At 43.3% G+C, this 7679-nt stretch overlaps 1 non-coding gene across 1 annotated transcript; it reads left to right on the top strand.

Annotated features, from left to right (window-relative positions):
- The first annotated feature begins 201 nt into the window (after window positions 1-201).
- On the top strand, window positions 202-274 carry Trnaa-cgc. Its single transcript has one exon. It is a non-coding gene; the product is annotated as a tRNA-Ala (tRNA).
- The last annotated feature ends 7405 nt before the right edge of the window (window positions 275-7679 follow it).

Here is a 7679-nt window from a genome sequence, read left to right on the forward strand (position 1 = left end):
CCCTGGGCAGCGCTGGTGTGTGCCGAGAAGTTGTCAGACAAGTTCTATAATACGTAGCCATTGTTGTCAGTGAGAGTGACAGATGAAGAATGTTATGTTATTTTTAAGTAAACGCGTTTTTTGAGTCTTCTGATGTGAGATAAATCACTTATACTATCCTTCTTACTCACTTGTATGGAAAGTAATAGTATTTTACTACCGGGCGAGGTGGCGCAGTGGTTAGCACACTGGACTCGCATTCGGGAGGACGACGGTTCAATCCCGTCTCCAGCCATACTGATTTAGGTTTTCCGTGATTTCCCTTAATCGTTTCAGGCAAATGCCGGGATGGTTCCTTTGAAAGGGCACGGCCGATTTCCTTCCCCATCCTTCCCTAACCCGAGCTTGCGCTCTGTCTCTAATGACCTCGTTGTCGACGGGACGTTAAACAACACTAACCTAACCTATTTTACTATATCAAAGTGTAACTGCCGTCTGTTGGACTACGAATGTAGGTCTTTATTTATTTATTTTTTTTTTTATTTCAGTCTGACGGTCTACTCTGTGGATTACTTATGCCGATGTGATGTCCAATCGAGGAAAGTGACGACACTACTCGCCAGACAAAGTGGACAAAGTGTTCACCCCCATAACAGTTAGCTGCTTCGACATATCATGCAAAATATTACAGATGAAACTGACTTCTAAACCCTTTAGATATAAAGCTATCATCCACTTTTCTGTTCCTCTGTGACAGTTTCGAATTAATTAAATTATATTATTGAAAACAGTTTCTGTTCTGTTGTATTTGGCCTGATACAAAAGGCCACTTGTAAACCGTCTGCTGCACCCACCCCAAATAGTAGAGTGCGAAGACACCTAGTAAATGTGCCCGGAAATGAGAAAAACAAACGAGGGATCCTGTTGCGATAGTACTGGTACGCGCTTAGATATGCAAACTAGTCACTATGTAAGCCTTAAAAAAGAATTTAGTTTGAATATATTATTCTCTTTTTTAGTCAAGATACAGAGGCGAGTGGGTGTACTGGATTTACCCCAGTTCACTACTACTAACGCCATGTCATCATAACGCGCCTCTGCGTAGCATACGAAGTATTGCACCATAATATAAGAATAAAGTTAAAAATTAAAATACCTTTTCCAAACACTGTCAGTGTGAGCTACAGCACATTAATGTTAACATAGCGACATCTCAGAATGATCTAATGAATGTGTTTCGGTAAGTACATTATTTTAAGAAACAAGTAAGTGGTACTAAAGAATGAAAGTAGAAACCTAAAAACTGTTCATAATGTGCAAATGTATGTCACAATCAAAAGTTACAAATTTATCTTTTTGGAGCAATATTTTGGCCAAAATAGGCGTTTTTAAGAAAATTTGAAGGCGTTAAATATTAGTCTCAGAAAGATGAAAATTCCTTTGTAGCCTCAGTTTTGTATAAAAACAGTAACTAAGTGACTCCATTAGGTTAACTCTATTAGTTTTCATGTTATTCAGTAAAAACTAAATTTGGAATGAAAATGTCCCTATTCATATTAGATTAAGTGCTATTTGTATTTGTTAATAGAAAGTTATAATTACAGGACTTGATTACACTCATTAAATAACTCAGCTGTACCAAGTTTCAAGACTTTATTGTAAATAACAATCATTACAAGCAAACTTATGGAGGCAATTCAGAGGTCATGTTCCTAAAAATTCTAACCGACAAAGTTTAAATGCAGTCGAGCTAAAACTATTTCAGTAACTATAGCCGATTGTAAGCTGTTAAACGACAGAGTTATCAATAAATACATGTCCGAGAAAGGGGCCATTTAAATGTTGCTGCCTGTTCCAGAGCAGTTCGATGGTCCACTGCGCCCATATACAAACAGAGCCCGAGAGGTAGAGAGAGGAGACACTCTGCACCGAAATGGCAAACTGTCCACATCAGTGAAACGCCTGTGAACGCTGTGTCTCGGATGACGTCACAGCCAGATAACTACCAAAAGTTTTTTCCGAAAAAGTAGGAAGTGAACTCGCGAGGACTATACACCATTCTGGATCGCTTAGATTTCACGAAAGTAACTGTTTCTGTGCCACCCTAAATGTTGACAAAACAGAGTGGCAAGTGGTGAGATTGTTTTCCACTTTTAAGGTGAGCAATTAACTTTAATAATTAGAAGGACGGGTGATAGATTATTTTACTTGAAACTTGCCATGGAGGTCGCCTCTAACTGCAAATAGTGCTGTTTCTGATAGGGACTTATTTATTATTATCAGGAGTATTATCATGTGTGTACACATGACCTTTTACTGAATGTATTAATCTCTTAGAACACAAAACTTTTATTTACAGTCATAGTTCCTGATCCCTGAGTAAATATCAAGTAGGAATATTTTCTTTCAGTGAGCACAAGAACAATATAGACTCACAGACTGGAAATTATGGAAGTATCGCTTTCTGGCTAACTGCAGAAATAATTTTCAGGATCTTGTAAACGACCATAATTTACTCGCCGCCCCGGACCTGGTAAACTTCTATCGGTCACCATGGTCTGTTGAAAACTGAATTTCTCTTTGAATGGCCCCTTAACCTCCCCTATCCCCCGTCTACCGTTCTAAGTGGCCAGAGATGTCGTCCTAGAATGTGAATATTTGAGCTGAAGTAAAAAAGATTGACGCCAACGTAGTGTAGATCGTACAGTGCCTCCAAAAAGTCTATCACCAGCGGCAAGCTCCTCATGTCTTGCCTTGCGGGGCGCGTAAGGTTCGCAGCACATTCACGTCGCAGTATAAGCTAGAGGCCGTGGTTCACTACTAGTGGTTGCAGTTATGTTGGAGATGGGATTCAACACTGTGGCAATTACAAAAGAATTAATTACTTGCATCAATTACGGTTAAATCCACTGTATTCACCAATAACGCAGTAGTCGCTGGAAATGTTTTCCTCTTTCTTGACGGTAGAGTTTAACATGTTTACACTTATTTGGGAACACAAAAGGCAGTATCACTGTCTACAGTTAATCTGTTGTCTTTGAGTTATTTTCATACACAAATGTTTCAGCTGCACCGCAAATGAAATAGGCGGACGGAGACAAATGTGATGAGCGAGGGGGCAACAGACCTTACCTAATTACTCTGCCTCCATGGATTTCATCAAAAAGTCGTACAGAAAGGTGTGTCATGTAAACAGTTACGTTGTTCTGTTGAAAAAATGAATGACTGATCTCATTTTCATTCAGTAGGGCAATAAATGGTTAAACTATTAGTGAACAATAGGCATCGAAGTAAAGGTACTATTTGAAAAGGTCGATCCTATAATTCGCGCTCATGTTATGGCAACCCACATTCCGGTTTTCCATGCGTGCAATGGCATTTTACTTGAGGCATGTGGATTTTCTGGTGACATAGTTCGTGAATTTTAGGAATTAATGTAGCCAGTGGGTGAAACCAAGACCCATCAGTAAGAAAGCACCAACTACATGTCGGTTAACAATGTAATGGTCATACAATGAAATTGCTGCACAGCAGTAATTTTATACGGGAACATCACTAATTCTTTGGTCACGGCTTTATGTGCTGTCGTATAAGAGACTTTAACCTCTTTCGATATTCTACTCACTGAAATGAAATAATCGTGTGGCGCTGTTAGCCGGGAGGCCCCATCCAGGGAAGTTCTGCCGCCGAGTGCGATTCTTATTTCAGTCGACTTGCGTGCCGGTGATGAGCACTAAATGATGATGAGGACAACACAACACCCAGTCCACGAGCGGAGAAAATCTCCAAGCCGGCTGGGAATCGAACCCGGGACCGCTGCACGGTAGGCATGCACGCTACCACTCAGCCAAGCAGGCTGACAGTCTACTCACTAATCTTGTTGGACTCGGCATCATGATGTCCGAAATGTCAAGCTTCCGTTCTGTTGAAACTGAAGGCATACCAACTTTTTTTTATTGACATTTGTGGTACGTTCTATGGGACCAAACTGCTGAGGTCATCGGTCCCTGGGCTTACACACTGCTTAGTCAAACTCAAACTATCTTACACTATGGAAAACACACACCCATGCCCGAGGGAGGACTCGAACCTCCGACGAAGTGAGCCGCATGAACCGTGGCACGACGCCTACCAATTCGTGGTACATCTTGAGGTGAATCTGTTGTCTGAAACCTGCGAATTAAATAACGTAAAGTGCTACCATGTGGGCACAGTGAAGCAGGAAGGAGCAACAAAAATGCCCACTTCATATGCTCTGTCAAGTTTCCACCTGCATGGAAATTCTCTTCCACTAAAAACGCTCCCTTTGCAATAGTAAAAATTCTCAATACACTCAGCTTACACAAGAACGAGATATTAACGAACTAAGAGCTGCAACGCAGATGCAACACCTTACCCCCACCCTACCACTGCAGGTCGAAGGAACAACTGCAGGCAAGACTTTAATGTGCTGCCAACCTTACGGGCCCTGCAGGCGACACACGCGACGGCCGTCCCTGAGGAGGGACATTGAGAACGCACGGTATCTAAACAGCAGCAACAAACAGAATGACGGCTCGTTCTCCTTTGTGCCCAGCAGGCACTTAGATCCTCCAACCTCCAGTTCTCGATAAGGCGTAAACATCGTATGGCGTTAGAGCAGTTTTCTTTACAGATAAGAGTGCTGTAGAATATGTGAAAAGTCAGTAAATTATCAGGTGAACGCTTCCCTTGTGAAATGCAGAACAGCCGAAGAGCAGGGCCGCGCGGCGTTCGACCCGCAGAGCAGCTGCCGCCTGCGTGGCCGCCGCTGGTTGGGCCACGTGGTGGCGCGGGGTTGCCACCACCACCACCACCACCACAGCCGCCGCCGCCGCTTCAATAATAATTGCGGCCACTGAATGGAGGCACGCCGCCCTGAATAATGAACGAGCCAAGTTGCGCTGCGCTTCCCCAGAATACAGCGGCGCTGCGAGCGGCGCGGCCGACTCGGAATTATTTTAAGGAGCCCGGAGGGCCGGCGGTGGCGGAAAATCGCACCAAGGCCGAGGCGGATGCCGGGGTGCGGCGCGGGCCTGTTGGCCACAAAGACATAACCGCCATTACGGGCGCAAAGTGCGCGCCGCGACAATGAGGAAGTGAGCGGCCCGGCGCACAATGGCCGCGGCCGACGCGTCAAACTTGGCGCCGACAAAAGCTCTTCATTATAAGTTGCGGCCGCCAAGTTTGTTTCGGGCGCCGAGACGCGCGCGCCCGAGGACCCTAGCCGCCAGCCGCCAGCTGCTACCTGCCGCCTCCTGCAGGCCGGCCGTTTGGGGAGTGGCGTCCCGTAATCAGCGGCCCGGCTACGCTTAAACACCGCGGCTTAGCCATCGTTATGGCGGCGCAGCCCATACTTTACCTTTATGATGTAACTGCCAAGTCCTGCGCGTAAAGTACCCATATTCGGAATCATCGAGGCATGGGCTGCATCGTAGTAGGGATGGGAAAAACCGATCGGTTAAAACATATGTGGGTATTTTAGTTCCCAGTATCCGGTATTTTTAGGTATTTTTTTGGTCTCGGCTATAACAGGCATTTTTAATAATTACTGAGTAAATGAACTTTTTGAAAAATCGAATAATTTTTATTCATAAAATTTGCATTTTTTAAAATACTGCGTCATTGTAAAAAACAGGAAATGCGATCAGCGCCATTTTAATAACAAAGCCAACAGTTAGAAACTGGCCAGAAGCACATGACATAACAATTGATACAGCATTAATTTCTTTATTTCAGTCTATGATCACAAACTTGTTAGGTTCTCGAATTATCGATTTCCGTCAGCAATGAACATCTTCAGATCTGATTTAAAAACCTGTGCCAGTATAATGGAGCCATGATTTTGAAACAGATCTGAAGGTGGTCATTTCTGACCGAAACCTGTAGTCTGAGGACCTAACAAGTTTCTGATTACAGGCAGAAATAAAGAAATTCATGCTACGCTTTCTGGATCTCTGTTTGATTCACGACCGCGTCGCAGCTTGTAAAATTAGTACAGCATTGCTGAGGCAATCATGTCGTCTTTGCCGTGTGGCGGGGCTTAACGTACGCGTGTACATGCAGTGTGCTACTCTTTCCCCCACGTGGCCTAGCCTATACGGTAATTTCTCGCCTCCTTGCCGGACATCCGTGGTACTGCCGTAAGGGACCAAACCCAGTCTCCAAATATTTTTACAAAGTGACTTAAAAATGAATTACAATGGTTCATTTGTTTTAAAATATTTAAGTTTTGTTTGCAAATTTTATAAAATAATAAAGGAGGAAGGGAATTATGTTAAAAGCAATAAATTAAAAACTTAACAAATCATTCATTCTACACAAAAAATAACTGAAAGCAGCTGACCCACCGATTGTGTCTACATAATATGTCTATCTCCTCGCAGCCCTTGAATACGGACAAATTAGCACGAAAAATAGAGTTATTCGACTTAAGTTTTCATTTCTTAGCACCGACTATTCGTAGTGCGCAAGTAATGGAGTGAACCCCGATTACAGCGTGTTTTTTGAACAGAGTTTAAGGATCAATAGGCAAAAATTGGTGATTTTCTGTAGTATTCAACCATTCATCACTTTCTGAGAAAAGCAGCAAATGAAGGTCGTACGGTACTATGTTTCCTTTTACTTGCCTATTTAATTTAATTGTTTGATCCCGTGTATCTTGCAACTGAGAAAACCGAAGTTTTTTGAATCATTGTTCGATTTCTACGTTTATGGTAGAAACTGACGGTTATTTTGGGGAGAGGGGGCGGCGTGCTTAACAGTCAGGTTTAATTGGCATGAAAAAAAAACGATATAACCGAAAATCGATTGTTTCAGCGATAATCGCCATGCCTACATCCTGATTGGACTTCAAAACCTGCCGTGTAGGAATATGAGCTTATCTAGTAACGGTCCAGATCTGGGAACAGGCTCAGGACTTTCTTGCAGGTCACTCTTAACCAGACAGATGTAATGGTAATTTCGGGAGAAATTCCAAGGGATTCCAGAATGAGATTTTCACTCTGCAGCAGAGTGTGCGCTGATATTAAACTTCTTGGCAGATTAAAACTGTGTGCCCGACCGAGACTCTAACTCGGGACCTTTGCCTTTCGCAGGCAAGTGCTCTACCATCTGAGCTACCGAAGCACGACTCACGCCCGGTACTCACAGCTTTAGTTCTGCCAGTACCTCGTCTCCTACCTTCCAACTTTACAGAAGCTCTCCTGCGAACCTTGGTAGAGCACTTGCCCACGAAAGGCAAAGGTCCCGAGTTCGAGTCTCGGTCGGGCACACAGTTTTAATCTGCCAGGAAGTTCCAAGGGATTTGTTTACAATTTATACAATGATTATGTACAACATATCTTAACTCTAGAGAATCCAACGCTGTGGAGAGCTGGAGGAGGCGGATTTACTTTGTACCCATCTATTGTAAATATTATAATCTAGTCACGTACTTTGTATTTGAAAATTTTGAAGAAAACTGTTGATTGCCTAACTCTTAACTCACGAGGTGACATTCCTGTAACGTATTCTACGAGGTGGGGTCCCGGAACCCTGTGATATTCGTGGCTGTAGCCACCAGTATTTTATCTTTCTAGAAGTTCGCCTTGATGCAGCTTGATACACGTGAAGTAGCATATAGTATAAGAGTGGAGTGAGGTATAAGCAACAGATGGTACAGTACATACCATTCCCGTGGG

This window comes from Schistocerca piceifrons, chromosome 1, assembly GCF_021461385.2.
Source record: "Schistocerca piceifrons isolate TAMUIC-IGC-003096 chromosome 1, iqSchPice1.1, whole genome shotgun sequence".
NCBI classification, from domain to species: domain Eukaryota; kingdom Metazoa; phylum Arthropoda; class Insecta; order Orthoptera; family Acrididae; genus Schistocerca; species Schistocerca piceifrons.